The sequence below is a fragment of the Tamandua tetradactyla genome, unplaced genomic scaffold, assembly GCF_023851605.1.
Source record: "Tamandua tetradactyla isolate mTamTet1 unplaced genomic scaffold, mTamTet1.pri scaffold_65a, whole genome shotgun sequence".
NCBI lineage: Eukaryota > Metazoa > Chordata > Mammalia > Pilosa > Myrmecophagidae > Tamandua > Tamandua tetradactyla.
The window spans coordinates 504,293-522,471 of NW_027518402.1; the positions used below are offsets into that span (position 1 = coordinate 504,293).

The 18,179-nt window shown below is 37.2% G+C and overlaps 1 pseudogene across 1 annotated transcript; it reads right to left on the reverse strand.

Moving 5' to 3' along the window:
- Nucleotides 1–8,771: 8,771 nt before the first annotated feature.
- LOC143673259 (TATA box-binding protein-like 1 pseudogene) lies at nt 8,772–17,333 on the reverse strand (annotated as a pseudogene). The gene is made up of 2 exons (XR_013170276.1): nt 17,266–17,333; nt 8,772–9,601 (listed from the first exon to the last, which is right to left on the reverse strand). The product of XR_013170276.1 is annotated as a TATA box-binding protein-like 1 pseudogene (transcript).
- Between the last annotated feature and the right edge of the window lie 846 nt (nt 17,334–18,179).

The following is an 18,179-nucleotide window of genomic DNA, read 5'->3' on the forward strand; positions in this document are numbered from 1 at the left end:
CCAATAGAATGTGAACCTCATCCAGTTCTTAGCTTCTAACATCTTAAGACTTTCTGTCCACTTTGAGTTTTCATGTCCCTTGGCTCTCCCAATAGTGAAAGCTTCATTTATCCCCATGTGTCAAAAGGAAACATCTATATCTATCCAGCACAATGAGGCTACAATGTACACATTTATCTGGGTAACTTCAGAAGGCCTCTTATTTTCCCTATGATAATACTACCAATAGTGATATCTAAAGATATTTATTGAACCCTAGAAAATGCTAAGGACTTTAAGCATATTATTTGGCATTATTAATCCAATCTGTTAGATGAAAAGAAAAACGTACTTCATATGTAAGTATTTTATTGAAGGTCATGAAATTGGGAAGATTCAGAGCCAAAATTTGAAACCAGGAATCTTAAATCGAGATCAAGTACATTTTCTATTACTCCAAAGCTACTTTTATGGGTGTTTACAAGGCTATCTGCATGGATAATTGCCCATTTCTATTTGTTGATAATTAAGCATGTGTAGAAGAGAGAGGTATTTACAAAATTTTCTGTTTCTGAGTCGCAATGTACTTATCAACAATGGTGGGTTCTCTGCTCAATGCACTCAAATGATCAGTGCTTGAGACACTACCATTTCAGAAAAATAAAGGATTTATTACTAACCACAAAGAAGATCAGATGGCCTATTGACTTAAAATCACTTTCCAAAATGATAGTAACTCTGTCAGATTTATAGTATCCAGAAAACGTGCAGATTTTAGGACAAGAAGCACAATGGACTGAGATATGAAGGTTGGACATGATTTAATTATTAAGCCAGGACAGACTGATGACATGTTTAGTCACAGAACACATGTAAGAAAATGGCAGTCTTAATATGATGAAAGGTGTTTGAAAATGTTATGTATATTGGAAGCAGATAACTTGTTTTAAGTTTCCGTAGCCAGAGGAAAATTATTTACCAGCCCAGTCTATGTTATAACCTTTTTCTATTAGTCTTTGTGCTTAATACCATTACTGAAATTATTTAAGGCTTTTGTGATATTGTGGTGGAATGAATGATTTTGTATATGGAAATAAATGTCTTTTTGGGGACCAGATGGTTCAGTGTGCTGTTTTGAAGTTATACCCAAGAGAATGCAATGTTCTTTTTATCCATTCTCATAGGTACAGACATACTGTATGTGGGACCTTTATGTCAGTTTATTTCAAATAAGATGTGACCCAACACTTTCAAGGTGGGTGTTACAGTTTGCTAAAGCTGCTAGAGTGCAATATACCAGAAATGAGTTGTCTTTTGCAAAGGGATTTATTATCAAAGTTTACAATTCTAAGGCCATGAAAATACCCAAAATAAGGAGCCAAAAAGATGACACCTACTCAGAATAAAGGCAGCTGGCACTGGGGTTCCTCTGCAACATGAGAAAATGCATGATCATGTCTTCAGTCCTCTCCTGGCTTCTGGTATCAAATAGCTCTTTCAGCTCCTGAGGGTCTGTCTTGCTTCTGCCTGGGGTATTTTCTGTCCTATATTTTTCTCAGTGTATGAGATGTCTTAAAGGATTCCAGTAAAGTAAAACTGAATGGGCAGTAAATAAGCAGGGTCACATCCCCATAGAAACAACCTAAACAAATGGTTCTACTCACCATAAGTCGTATTCACAAAATTGGATTGAAAGATCATGGTTTCTCTTGGGTGACTAGCAGTTTCAAACCACCACGGTGGAACTTAATCCTTTTATCTGTGTCTTTGTGAGTAGATAAAAGACAGAAAAAAAGCTCAGATAGCTCAGTCAGCAACACCTGGAGAACTTTTTAAAGAGCTGGCAGAAAAATCCCCAGGAGAAACTTCTAGAGAAAAATCCTAGGTATGCTAATAAATAACCCACAGAAGCTGAGAGAGGAGGTTACTTTAATGATGAGCTGAAAGCAATGAAACCCAGAAGTGAAGGATCAGCAGACACTGGTCATGTGCCTTCCTACCTGACAGGAAACACAGATGCCAGTGGCCTTTCTTCAGAGAACATATTTTACTGTAGATGCCTTAATTTGGATTGTTCAGTCTTAGGACTGTAAATTTGCAAACTAACATATCCCCATTTTGAAAGCTAACCCATTTCTGATACGTTGAATTTCAGCAGCTTTATCAAACTGAAAAGCAGTCACTTGTGGTTTAAAGTTTAAACCACATACATCAGGCGGGGCAATTGTGCTTAGATCCAGCTCTGTCTAACAAAATAGTTTTAGAATTGCAATGGATTGGTTCTGGGGCTGGCTCACTAATAAACTTTAGGGACTGTGTTTAAGGCCCAAATGTAAAAGAGGATAAAGGGTACAAGTAAGTGTCAGTCACAAAGTTTTACAACCACAAGACAAAGGCAAAATAGTTATATAGACATTATACAAGATCAAGTTAGCTGCATCTTTATTCAGTAATTTCAGGTACTTGCCTCTGGCTATTCCAATATACTAGAAAGCAAAATGTATCTATATAAGGATTAAGAAATCATAATTGTTAAATTTTAACTTCTCATATACAGCCTCTCTCTCTCATTTGATCATTATCACAATTTTGAAGGTTATCTTGTAGATCAAATTTCTACCTTCTTAAAGCTGAAAAGACGAATTGATATTATGGGGTAGAAGAATTAAACTGGATGCTTTTGTTAGAGAGTATGGTACCTCAGTTTCAGGGCTTATCTGGTATATGGGCAATCAGGAGTTTATATCTCAAAAAATAAACTTAATGAATACAACATTTAGAAAGTCTTAAATAGAGCCTTTTGCATTCTTTAGGGTTTTCAGTAACCCTGGTGGTTGGGGCTTGGCATTCTGTGACAGTTTGCAATATCTGGCTGAATTACTTGGTTACTTGCATAAAAGTAACCCTGAGAATTATCTCTCAACTCTATTTGAAGTCTCTTAGCCATTGAAACTTTGATTCCTTTCCCCCTTTTATTCAAGAAAGTATTATCAATTCCATTATTCCAGTGCTCATTCCTGGGAGTACACATTGCTGGGAGACTTACACCACTGCAAGTAATGTCCCATGTTGGGGAGAAAGGTACTGAGTTTACTTGCTAGATACCACATCTGAGCCACAAAAGAGGTTCTGTGGTGGTGACTCTTAGGCACTAAGTAAATATAAGCTTAGCTTCACAAATACATAAATAGCTTTCATAAATGCAAGCCTCAAGATTGAGGGCTTGGTTTATTAAATTGGAACCTCTATTGCTTAAGGGAATAGGTGGAATTCCCCAGGTGGGAATGTTTAATAATTCCATGCTTTTCCTCCAGTCCCTCAGGAACTTGCCAACTCTTTCTTCGTTTTCTGCCCAAAATGTCTCAGTTATCACAATAATGTATGCAGTACATCAAGAGTGCATGCCTTATTCTAGATTCTGTGTCAAAGAAAGCTGAATTATGTTGTATAGATAAACTGACAAAACAGGTTAAATTAGATTATGTGTTTGTGTAAGTTAAAATTTTGGTCAAAATATATACCGCTTCTTTGGTCTCACACAAAACTTAAAGTTTTAATATACTCTCTATATAATCCTTTACCTTTCATTCTGGTGTACTTTAGTCCTAATCTGATAAGCTTCATTCACATCACTAATGAAGTCATATCTCCTTTCCATCTTCTTTCACAGTTGCTGTATGTTGGAGTGTTGAATTTCAGGGCTAGAGCATTGTAACTCTGTGTCTCAGGTGCCACACATCTACCCAAAGTTCCAGGGAACTACCAGGTTATAGACAAATAGCAAACCATCTCAGGATTTAGAAATAACAAAGCTCAGGAATAAATGTGTTTGCAGTATGCAATTACATTTTAGGCCATAATTTTATCCTTAGTATTTTTAAATGAATCTCTTTCAGATATTTAAAAAAAGTTGAGAGTTGTCTTATATTGAGACCATCAAAAACAAAATATCACAGAAGTTTTGTCTTGTCTCATATTAACCCATTTATCAGGGTTTTGTTAAGTAGAATTAAGAACATGATGTATACACTTACTTTGCTTCTCTTTTAAAGTCTTTTTATGATGAACATGAAGTTTTGACTTGCAGCTGACCATGTATACTTTTAAAGAAGCATTAGAAAAAATGTAGTGTATCTAACAAATAAATTTGCTTGTTTCTGTTAATGATATGTAAACTTTTTTCTAAGAATAAATAAAACCATGACTAACAACATTGTACTGTTTAACATCATGCAGGTCAGTATCAGAATATAGCATGGACAGAGAGAACATTGTTCAGTCTTTAGGAATTTTATACAATCTCTAAATATATAAATGGCATTTCATGCATATAAATTTAGTAACAAAAGTATATTAGCTAGGGTTCCCTAGGGTAACAGAACCAACAGAAGTTATCTGTAAATATACCATTTTATACAAGTGCCTCAGGTAACTATAGGGATGCAAAAGTCCACACTCCCTAGGTACGCAGTGAACCGGCAACTCCAATGAAAGTGCTCCATGAACTCCCCAGAAGGGGCTGACCAAGTGAAGGGGAGATGAACATTCTCTTCTCTATGTGTGCTGAAGTCACCACTTCTCCATAAAATGTCCTCAAATGATTGGATTAATTCTAGCTGTTTGGCCATTCTGATAGTGGAAAATACTACATCAGTCAGCCATAGATACCATCAACCATAGATGTAAACAAGTGATTGATGATTCAATAAGCCAGCCTTCTGGCTTATTAACCAGCCATAAAATGTCTCTGCATTAAGGGAAAGTTCAGTACTTGTTTGAACAGACAACTTTGCTCCAACACCTAATCAAATTGACACATGGACTAAGTATAACCATCCCACATTGGTTAACTTGGCAGCTATACACACCACACACCACTTTAAACCATACTTAAGTTCTGAATAGGACACAATAATAGACATATTCTTCACCTAACAGTTCCAACTCTTATGTGCAATCAGAAAGGAAATATATCTTTCCAGAAAAGGGCACAGGTTCTTGGCTAACATTCACTCCTAGAACATCGATACTACAACAAGAACAATGCAACTTATGTCATATGATAAGGGGATAAAGTAGAGAAGGAAACAAAGATATTTGACTTATTTACAAATGCAAACATACAACAAAGCAAGGAAGAAATATTCATACCATTACAGTCCTCATTTCTGTAACTAGTCACACCAATAGAGAAGGTTCATATTTATAACTAACTTCATCTACTACAAACTCCATTCTCCCTTTACCCTCAGCAATCACTTCAGCTGGCCATGGTTCTTTACTTCGTGTGGTGACCCAAACTTTCATTCCTGAAGTTTCTGGGATGTTGGTATTCCTGGATAGGGTTCTTGCATTTTTCCACTGACTTTAATCACAGGGCATGGTAATAATGAAAAAGGTAACCTACCTGATTGCCTGATCCAAGGAAAACGTGTATTTACTTCCCTTGTGCAGTTGAGCCCTATTTCCTCAGGATAAGATCAATCACCCGAAACAATACAGTAATACCCTTCTTGTTCTGTGGATTCAGAGGGATGAGAAGCCCAAAGGGAGTCCAGATGAGAGTCTTAAAATCAAGTTCAATGGAATCATTGTTGTGTCTCCTGGTAGTAACACTCCTCTTTTTGGAACTAGACTTGGAGAGCTGCAAAGCTTGATGTTGGGGGGAAAGGAATAAAAATTTATCTAGTGGCCCACTATGGGTGACAGTGAGTGGTGCCACTCCTGTTTCCACCCACTGATTCCTGGGCCTGTGAATCCTTGCTGTGGAGGAAAAACAAAATGTAGTGAATGCTGATTCAGAGCATACCCAGCCTTGTAGAGAACACTGCCCCAGATTTGCAAGGTTTTTGCACATAGTTAGTGCTATAATTGAATCTTTGAAGACCATCCCTCCATTCTATCAACCCAGCTGCCTCTAGATGATGGAGAACATTGTATGACCACAGATTTCCATTAGCATGTGTCCATTCTTGCACTTCATTTGCTGTGAGGTGGGTACCTTGATCACAAGTAATGCTGTATGGAACAACATGACAATAAATAAAGCATTCCTTAAGTTGACAGATGGTGGTTTTGGCAAAAACATTGTATGCAGGGAAGGCAGTCCCATATCCAGAGTATGTGTCGATTCCAGTTAGAACAAATTGCTGTACGTTTCATGATGGAAGTGGTCCAATATAATCAGCCTGCCACCAGGTAGCAGACTGATCACCTCAGGGAAATGGTGTTATATCAGGGGACTAAGTGTTGATCTCTGCTGCAAGCAGACTGGGAACTCAGCAGTGGTGGTAGCCAGGTTTTCCTTGGTGAGGGGAAGTCTATGTAGTTGAGCCCCCACATAACCTCCATCACAACACCATGACCACTTTGCTCATGAGCCCTTTGAGCAATGACAGGAGTGATGGGGAAAAATGGATGACTGGTATCCACATAATGGGTTATTTTAACCACTTGATTACTAAAACCTTCCTTTGCCCCTCTGGTGAACATTCACAAGGGACACAAATATCTTCATATTTCTTCTTACCCAGAAAGTTCTATCCTCATATCACTTCCCCACATGTCTTTGTCATCAATTCCCAGTGATTCTCCTTCCAAGTCCCTGACAATCCAGCCAAACCAATAGAAAGAGCCCGTGGGTCAATGCACAAGTACATCTTCCAAGTTCTCCTTTCACAAAAACTGAAAATGAGGTGCACTGCTTAATGTACCAATCACAGAGAAGATTTCCACTCAACTCTGTCCTTCAGGGATATCCCAGCAAGGTACTGCAGTGCTACAGATGTCCAATTTTCAGCACTACGGGCATATAATGCATCTGTAAACCAGGTCCAAGTTTTCCTTTTTTTTTAAAGATTTTTTTTGTACTGATACATTCACATCTTTTATTTATAAAAAAATTTACAGCACTTATAAAGAGCCAGCAGAAAACAGCACACTCGTTCATTTCCTCTCTTTTGGCCAGCCCAGTGAGTTCCCCATGTACTCTTTGCCAGGTGACACTCAGTTGGTGGCCCTGAAGCCAGACCTGTCAGACTGTCTTTCCTCCTCTCTGAAAACAAAGCATTTTGATGAGACACTGAGTACCCACTATTCAAGTCGTTCGAACACTGAACATGTTAAGACATCTGGATCTGTACCTCGGGTATATAATCAGGTTTCATTTTCCCTTTTCATTTACTATGAACACTGTAAAACAGGAGGCCACTTATTACTATTAATTAAAATTAAGTTATCTTAGATTTTTAAAAGTCAACCCATAACCTTTGACATTTTCCATCTAATTTTGTTTTCTGTATTTTATGAGGTTAGCTATCTTATTGTATTTTTAAATGAAGCAAATAAATATGAATGCAAAAAAGAGAACAATAAAAGTATGAAAATTACAATTAAGTCTTTTACAAGAATAAAAATTAAAAAGCCAGCCTTTGTACACACACATCCCCTAACACTTTTGAAGGAGAAGCAGGGTGGGGGTAAGTCATGGAAAAAAGATTTAAAAAAAATAAATAAGTAATATGTATTGTTTAGTGCTTAAGCTAATTTTTAAAAATTTAATAATCTGGTAAGGAAACTGTATTAAATATGGAGGTTAAGATGTTGCATTGTCCACAAAGGTTTCAAAACATTTTGGTAATAATTCAGGTTTTAGTGGACGACTATGTTGGAATATTACTTCTATTAAGTTTCTACTGAGATGCTAATTCGACTTTCAATGCCACTTTACTTCTAGATAAAACCAGTTATCCTCCACTCCTAAATGCAAGAGGGATAGCTCTGTGACTGCTTGAGTGTATACTGCCATTCCAGGGCTCCTGGGTGAGCCATAAAGACACTATTTCACGAATGCATATTTATTATAAGTTTGAGAGTAAGCAATCCCATTTTTTGTACTATACTCAACATTCACTCTTTAGCTCCATTAAATAAGACACTGCAAGGGGAAAGACATAGCTTGCACAATGGCTTTCAAGTTCAAGTTGAACTATATTATAATTATACTGTGGCACAGAGGGAGCTTGTGGGCACTTCTTGTTAAAACAGCACAATGTTATCGACTTCTGGCAAGACTCTTAATATAGCCTTGAGCACCAACCTAAAATTAATGAGCCAAGAACCTCACTTATTTCCTACAACTACAGTTGAGTCTTTCCAGAATAACAAATGTACATGAGGTACAACTCATCACAGCTTCTTTCTCATATCCATCTTGTGAGTAAAAATTCTCTTTTTAAAATTACAATTTAAAAGTTATTTAACATTTTCTATCATATTAAATTAGCAACATAAAACATTAGACTTTATCTCTAAAGTTCTACTCTGGTTTCCTAGAGATTATATACATGTTTTCACTTCTAATTTGCAAGAAAATTCCTAGTTGATACATGGTAACACAGCATTAAAGAGATACTATACACATGTGTCATATATATATATATATATATGTATAGACAAAATACACTTCAAAAAGAAGCCAACACACTTTAGCAAAAGTCTAAGCTTGCATAGTTTAAAAAAAGAATTATGAATACAATTTTTGTTAAAATAGAAAATGGGGAAGAAAAGTTATTGAATGGATATGAAGAGAGATCTTTTCCAAACTTTTATTTGTGCACATTCAATTGAAAAAGATAACTTTTACAGGTTCTTTGGTGCCCATATTCACCATACAAAAACGGAAAATACTATTCACAAATAAAACAAGTTAGCTCAAACCAGAAAAAAATCAACAACGACAACAACAAAACAATTTAAGGTAGTGTGCACTGTGACAGCTCTGCTTAGAGGACATGAGAATTACTGCAGAAATAAATAGAATGTCCTTTTGTAAAAGCAGCAATGTCATGTCTTGTAAACTTCCTTTTATATTACAGCAAGGTTTGAAATAAAACCCAAAGGGACTGGAGCTTATACTGCAGTCGTGACTGAGTAAGAGTCCACTACCTCCACTACTGTTGGTCCAGTTTCCTTTTGTTTTGAGTCCAATGTGCAGCAGGCTTTAAAAGGTGCTCAGGTAGGGCTTCTAACCAATGAAGTGATCAATTATAAAATTTCTTTTCTGCTTTCAAACACAAATGGGTAAATCTGTTCCACACCAGTAGCGACAGCCTTGACGTTGTTCCCTGTTACTGTGATATTTCCTGTTGAAAAAATCTGTAATGTAGCTCTTAGAGATTTTATTCTATAGCACACTGCAGGATGAAGTTCAGGTTTGTAACTGGCATGAGGTCTATTGTTGTTTGTGAACTCTGGCAAACGGATTTCAAATGGCATGTTACACACTGCCAAAACGTTAACAAATTTAAAATCTGTAAATATTACCTGAAAACCTAGTTTTTGCAGACTGCGTGCTAATCGTCTGGCACCAAATTTAGCCTCTTCTTCACTTGTTGCTCCAGTGCAAATAATTTTTCCTGAGGACCAAATTGCAGCTGTAATTCTAGGTTTTCTAAGCTTCATTAACACTTTTCCAACATCACGCTTATGAATTACATTTACTCCCTCCAAAGCAATCTTCCGTAAATTCAAATGGCATCTTGTTCTAAAAACACAGACTACATTTGTAATCAGAATGTCCAATGCAATATCGCTGTCTGCATCCATTGGAGTAGTTTAAAAACTTAACGTCCGGACTTCTGGAGAAGATGGCGGCTCAGTAAGACGCACGGATCTTAGTTTCTCCTCCAGGACAGTTACTAGGGGAGTAGAAACGATACAGAACAGCTCCCAAAGCCATGACAGAGATAAAAAAGACAGCATACCCCATCCTGGAATGGCTGGCTGGCTGAGAGAACCCGCTCTGGTGAGATTGCCGAGGGGCACGGGCTTCACCGGGGGGGGGCGGCAAGCGGCTGGAGTCACTCCCTTCCCCCTTCCTGGGCCGGCTGGGAGAATTGGACAGGTGGTCCCCTGAAACCAAGGTGGCTGGTGCCCACACCACGGGCGGCCCCCCGGACCAACTGAGAGAATTGGATCGGAAATCCCCAGGCTGCAGAGAACGGTGACGGGTGGGGGAGGCCCCTTCCAAACCCGTGACTCCTGGGGAACGTGCACTCTCCCGGGCGGGCCGCTGCCGCTGGCACCCTCCCGCCACACTTGTCGCCCAGGAGCGACTAGGAAATTCAGATGGGCTCTTTCCCGGGCTGTGGCAGCCAGCAAACCTCCCTGAGTTCGGACCCCGGGCCGGCTCAAGCCGCTTCAGCTAGTGAACCTCCCAGACGGCGAGAGTTTTCCAAAGTTTAAGGTCCCACAGCACGTTTTACTGGTGGGACCCGCAGACAAACGTGTGCCACGAGTGCCACCTACTGGGCAGGATAAGAAAAACAGAACCCAGAGATTTCACAGAAAAATCTTCCAAACTTTTGGATCCAATACCCAGGGAAATCTGTCTAAATGCGCAGACGCCAACAGAAGATAACGGATCACGCTCAAATAATTGAAAATATGGCCCAGTCAAAGGAACAAACCAATAGTTCAAATGAGATACAGGAGCTGAGACAACTAATGCTGAATATACGAACAGAAATGGAAAACCTCTTCAAAAACGAAATCGATAAATTGAGGGAGGACATGAAGAAGACATGGGCTGAACATAAAGAAGAAATAGAAAAACTGAGAAAACAAATCACAGAACTTATGGAAGTGAAGGACAAAGTAGAAAAGATAGAAAAAACAATGGATACCTACAATGATAGACTCAAAGAGACAGAAGATAGAATTAGTGATTTGGAGGATGGAACATCTGAATTCCAAAAACAAACAGAAACTATTGGGAAAAGAATGGAAAAATTTGAACAGGGTATCAGGGAACTCAAGGACAATAGGAAGCGCAAAAATATACGGGTTGTGGGTGTCCCAGAAGGAGAAGAGAAGGGAAAAGGAGGAGAAAAACTAATGGAAGAAATTTTCACTGAAAATTTCTCAACTATTATGAAAGACCTAAAATTACAGATCCAAGAAGTGCAGCGCACCCCAAAGAGATTAGACCCAAATAGGCGTTCTCCAAGACACTTACTAGTTAGAATGTCAGAGGTCAAAGAGAAAGAGAGGATCTTGAAAGCAGCAAGAGAAAAACAATCCATCACATACAAGGGAAAGCCAATAAGACTATGTGTAGATATCTCAGCAGAAACCATGGAGGCTAGAAAACAGTGGGATGATATATTTAAATTACTAAAAGAGAAAAACTGCCAACCAAGACTCCTATATCCAGCAAAATTATCCTTCAAAAATGAGGGAGAAATTAAAACATTCTCAGACAAAAAGTCATTGAGAGAATTTGTGACCAAGAGACCAGCTCTGCAAGAAATACTAAAGGGAGCACTAGAGTCAGAACCGAAAAGACAGAAGAGAGAGGTATGGAGAAGAGTGTAGAAAGAAGGAAAGTCAGATATGATATATATAATACAAAAGGCAAAATGGCAGAGGAAAATATTATCCAAACAGTAATAACACTAAATGTTAATGGACTGAATTCCCCAATCAAAAGACATAGAATGGCAAAATGGATTAAAAAACAGGATCCTTCTATATGCTGTCTAGAGGAAACACATCTTAGACCCAAAGATAAACATAGGTTGAAAGTGAAAGGTTGGGAAAAGATATTTCATGCAAATAACAACCAGAAAATAGCAGGAGTGCCTATACTAATATCCAACAAGTTAGACTTCAAATATAAAACAGTTAAAAGAGACAAAGAAGGACACTATATACTAATAAAAGGAACAATTAAACAAGAAGACACAACAATCATAAATATTTATGCACCGAACCAGAATGCCCCAAAACACGTGAGGAATACACTGCAAACACTGAAAAGGGAAATAGACACAAATACCATAATAGTTGGAGACTTCAATTCCCCACTCTCATCAATGGACAGAACATCTAGACAGAGGATCAATAAAGAAATAGAGAATCTGAATACTACTATAAAGGAGCGAGACTTAACAGACATTTATAGGACATTACATCCCACAACAGCAGGATACACCTTTTTCTCAAGTGCTCATGGATCATTCTCAAAGATAGACCATATGCTGGGTCACAAAGCAAGTCTTAACAAATTTAAAAAGATTGAAATCATACACAACACTTTCTCGGATCATAAAGGAATGAAGTTGGAAATCAATAATAGGCGGAATGCCAGAAAATTCACAAATACCTGGAGGCTCAACAACACAATCTTAAACAACGAGTGGGTCAAAGAAGAAATTGCAAGAGAAATTAGTAAATACCTCGAGGCAAATGAAAATGAAAACACAACATATCAAAACTTGGGGGATGCAGCAAAGGCAGTGCTAAGAGGGAAATTTATTGCCCTAAATGCCTATATCAGAAAAGAAGAAAAGGCAAAAATGCAGGAATTAACTGTTCACTTGGAAGAACTGGAGAAAGAACAGCAAATTAATCCCAAAGCAAGCAAAAGGAAAGAAATAACAAAGATCAGAGCAGAAATAAATGAAATTGAAAATATGAAAACAGTAGAGAAAATCAATAAGACCAGAAGTTGGTTCTATGAGAAAATCAATAAGATTGATGGGCCCTTATCAAGATTGACAAAAAGAAGAAGAGAGAGGATGCAAATAAATAAGATCAGAAATGGAAGAGGAGACATAACTACTGACCTCACAGAAATAAAGGAGGTAATAACAGGATACTATGAACAACTTTACGCTAATAAATACAACAATTTAGATGAAATGGACGGGTTCCTGGAAAGACATGAACAACCAACTTTGACTCAAGAAGACATAGATGACCTCAACAAACCAATCACAAGTAAAGAAATTGAATTAGTCATTCAAAAGCTTCCTAAAAAGAAAAGTCCAGGACCAGATGGCTTCACATGTGAATTCTACCAAACGTTCCAGAAAGAATTAGTACCAATTCTCCTCAAACTCTTCAAAAAAATCGAAGTGGAGGGAAAACTGCCTAATTCATTCTATGAAGCCAACATCACCCTCATACCAAAACCAGGCAAAGATATTACACAAAAAGAAAACTACAGGCCAATCTCTCTAATGAATATAGATGCAAAAATCCTCAATAAAATTCTAGCAAATCGTATCCAACAACACATTAAAAGAATTATACATCATGACCAAGTAGGATTCATCCCAGGTATGCAAGGATGGTTCAACATAAGAAAATCAATTAATGTAATACACCATATCAACAAATCAAAGCAGAAAAATCACATGATCATCTCAATTGATGTAGAGAAGGCATTTGACAAGATTCAACATCCTTTCCTGTTGAAAACACTTCAAAAGATAGGAATACAAGGGAACTTCCTTAAAATGATAGAGGGAATATATGAAAAACCCACAGCTAATATCATCCTCAATGGGGAAAAATTGAAAACTTTCCCCCTAAGATCAGGAACAAGACAAGGATGTCCACTATCACCACTACTATTCAACATTGTGTTGGAGGTTCTAGCCATAGCAATTAGACAAGAAAAAGAAATACAAGGCATCAAAATTGGAAAGGAAGAAGTAAAACTATCACTGTTTGCAGACGATATGATACTATACGTCGAAAACCCGGAAAAATCCACAACAAAACTACTAGAGCTAATAAATGAGTACAGCAAAGTAGCAGGTTACAAGATCAACATTCAAAAATCTGTAGCATTTCTATACACTAGTAATGAACAAGCTGAGGGGGAAATCAAGAAACGAATCCCATTTACAATTGCAACTAAAAGAATAAAATACCTAGGAATAAATTTAACTAAAGAGACAAAAAACCTATATAAAGAAAACTACAAAAAACTGCTAAAAGAAATCACAGAAGACCTAAATAGATGGAAGGGCATACCGTGTTCATGGATTGGAAGACTAAATATAGTTAAGATGTAAATCCTACCTAAATTGATTTACAGATTCAATGCAATACCAATCAAAATCCCAACAACTTATTTTTCAGAAATAGAAAAACCAATAAGCAAATTTATCTGGAAGGGCAGGGTGCCCTGAATTGCTAAAAACATCTTGAGGAAAAAAAACGAAGCTGGAGGTCTCGCGCTGCCTGACATTAAGGCATATTATGAAGCCACAGTGGTCAAAACAGCATGGTATTGGCATAAAGATAGATATATCGACCAATGGAATCAAATAGAGTGCTCAGATATAGACCCTCTCATCTATGGACATTTGATCTTTGATAAGGCAGTCAAGCCAACTCACCTGGGACAGAGCAGTCTCTTCAATAAATGGTGCCTAGAGAACTGGATATCCATATGCAAAAGAATGAAAGAAGACCCATCTCTCACACCCTATACAAAAGTTAACTCAAAATGGATCAAAGATCTAAACATTAGGTCTAAGACCATAAAACAGTTAGAGGAAAATGTTGGGAGATATCTTATGGATCTTACAACTGGAGGCGGTTTTATGGACCTTAAACCTAAAGCAAGAGCACTGAAGAAGGAAATAAATAAATGGGAACTGCTCAAAATTAAACACTTTTGTGCATCAAAGAACTTCATCAAGAAAGTAGAAAGACAGCCTTCACAATGGGAGACAATATTTGGAAATGATATATCAGATAAAGGTCTAGTATCCAGAATTTATAAAGAGATTTTACATCTCACCACAAAAAGACAGCCAACCCAATTACAAAATGGGAAAAAGACTTGAACGGACACCTATCAGAAGAGGAAATACAAATGGCCAAATGGCACATGAAGAGATGCTCAATGTCCCTGGCCATTAGAGAAATGCAAATCAAAACCACAATGAGATATCATCTCACACCCACCAGAATGGCCATTATCACCAAAACAGAAAATAACAAGTGCTGGAGAGGATGCGGAGAAAGAGGCACACTTATCCACTGTTGGTGGGAATGTCAAACGGTGCAACCACTGTGGAAGGCAGTTTGGCGGTTCCTCAAAAAGCTGAATATAGAATTGCCATACGACCCAGCAATACCATTGCTGGGTATCTACTCAAAGGACTTTAGGGCAAAGACACAAACGGACATTTGCACACCAATGTTTATAGCAGCGTTATTTACAATTGCAAAGAGATGGAAACAGCCGAAATCTCCATCAACAGAAGAGTGGCTAAACAAACTGTGGTATATACATATGATGGAATACTATGCAGCTTTAAGACAGGATAAACTTATGAAGCATGTAATAACATGGATGGACCTAGAGAACATTATGCTGAGTGAGTCTAGCCAAAAACTAAAGGACAAATACTGTATGGTCCCACTGATGTGAACAGACATTCGAGAATAAATTTGGAATATGTCCTTGATAACAGAGTCCAGCAGGAGGTAGAAACAGAGTAAGAAAATGGCCAATTGGAGTTGAAGGGATACAGACGGTGTAACAGGACTAGATACAAAAACTCAAAAATGGACAGCACAATAATACCTAATTGTAAAGTAATCATGTTAAAATACTGAATGAAGCTGCATCTGAGCTATAGGTTTTTGTTTTGTTTTGTTTTGTTTTGTTTTGATTTTACTATTATTACTTTTATTTTTTTCTCTATATTAACATTCTATATCTTTTTCGGTTATGTTGCTAGTTCTTCTAAACCAATGCAAATGTACTAAGAAATGATGATCATGCATCTATGTGATGATGTTAAGAATTAATGATTGTATATGTAGAATGGTATGATCTCTAAATGTTGGGTTAATTTCTTTTTTTCCGTTAATTAAAAAAAAAAAAAGAGAAGGGATAATTGGAGATGAAGGGATACAGATTGTACAACGGGACTGGATATAAAAACTCAGAAATGGACAGCACAATACTACCCAATTGTAATGCAATTATGTTAAAACACTGAATGAAGCTGCATGTGAGGTATAGGTTTTTTGTTTTTGTTTTTTTTTCTTTCTATTATTGTTTCAATTCTTATTCTGTTGTCTTTTTATTTCTTTTTCTAAATCGATGCAAATATACTAAGAAATGATGAATATTCAACTATGTGATGTTATTAAGAATTACTGATTGTACATGTAGATTGGAATGATTTCTAGTTGTTTTGTTAATTCTTTTTTTAATTAATAAAAAAAAACCACAATGAGATATCATCTCACACCCACCAGAATGGCCGTTATCAACAAAACAGAAAGTGACAAGTGCTGGAGAGGATGCGGTGAAAGAGGCACACTTATCCACTGTTGGTGGGAATGTCAAATGGTGCAACCACTGTGGAAGGCAGTTTGGCGGTTCCTCAAAAAGCTGAATATAGAATTGCCATACGACCCAGCAATACCATTGCTGGGAATATACTCAAAGGAATTAAGGGCAAAAACTCAAACAGACATTTGCACACCAATGTTTATAGCAGCGTTATTTACAATTGCAAAGAGATGGAAACAGCCAAAATGTCCATCAACAGACGAGTGGCTAAACAAACTGTGGTATATACATACGATGGAATATTATGCAGCTTTAAGGCAGGATAAACTTACAAAGCATGTAATAACATGGATGGACCTAGAGAACATTATGCTGAGTGAGTCTAGCCAAAAACTAAAAGACAAATACTGTATGGTCCCAATGATGTGAATCGACACTCGAGAATAAACTTGGAATATGTCATTGGTAACAGAGACTATCAGGAGTTATAAACAGGGTAAGATAATGGGTAATTGGAGCTGATGGGATACAGACTGTGCAATAGGACTAGATACAAAAACTCAAAAACGGACAGCACAATAATACGTAATTGTAAAGTAATCATGTTAAAACACTGAATGAAGTTGCATCCGAGCTATAGGTTTTTGTTTTGTTTTGTTTTATTTTGTTCTTACTATTATTACTTTTATTTTTTTTCTCTATATTAGCATTCTATCTCTTTTTCGGTTATATTGCTAGTTCTTCTAAACCGATGCAAATGTACTAAGAAATGATGATCATGCATCTATGTGATGATGTTAAGAATTACTGATTGCATATATAGAATTGTATGATTTCTAGGGAAAAAAAATGGACAGCACAATACTACCTAATTGTAATGTAATTATGTTAAAACACTGAATGAAGCTGCAGCTGAGCTATAGTTTTCTGGGGTTTTTTTCTTATGTATTTTTGTATTTTTAATTTTAATTTTAATTTTTTCTCTATATTATCATTTTATTTCTTTTTCTGTTGTCTTGCTATTTCTTTTTCTAAATCGATGCATATGTACTAAGAAATGATGATCATACATCTATGTGATGATATTAAGAATTACTGATTGCATATGTAGATCGGAATGATTTCTAAATGTTGTGTTAGTTAATTTTTTTAATTTAAAAAAACAAAAAAACCTTAACGTCCCACCACGAAGATCACATCCGTGGGAAGAGGGGGCGGCGGCAGAGGACGCGGCGGCAGCACTGCTGCCAGTGGCGGCGGACGCGAAGGATCAGCTGGAGGACAAGGGTGATGATGAGGCGGGCGCGCTCCCCAGTCTGCATGAAACTCCCACCCCACCTTTTGCTAGGAGCCCCCGGTGCGCCAGCTCAGGCTTTGGCGCTTTATTGTTCCTAGTCTGGGCTTTTAAAAAGATTTTTAAGTCAAGCAATTGTAAGGAAGTCCCCAAGAGGCCATAACTCTGGGATGGGAAAGAGAATGAATGTGGCAGCAGTATGGGCAATGGCATTTTGACAATGTCCTTCTGTAACTAACTTGTGCTTTTAGGACCTCCTCAAGCCTTTTTTCACATACACTATTCCCATGTTATGATGGAGTGCTGCTCTTTATGTTATGGCTTGGTAGGTCAGACAACACATGATAGGCACCTCAGGTCTCATTGTTAATTGATGATCATGTTAAGCACACAGTCCTTACAAAGACCCAGTAACAGGCTGTAACTGTTTCTCAAAAGGAGAGTAGTTATCTGCAGGAAGTGTACCATGTGACCTATATATGACATTCTTCCTTTTGGAGATGAAAAATCACTTTGCCTTAATAATATCCCAAGATTATGAACAACAACAAATCATATAGGCTATCGAGACTTAGGCAATATATACAATTGTCTACTTTGAACAAGCATAACCCAGGAATACTTTTTTGTAATTCTAATGCACATTTTATTTAATTATAAATTTTGTCAAGTAGATTTCATTGTTAGTCCTATCCCAAGGCTATTTATATTTCAATAATGATTTGTTCACTATGCTTACCAGTGCAAAGTTAATATTAGAAAAAAATTGTGAATTGGGGAATTATTTCAGAG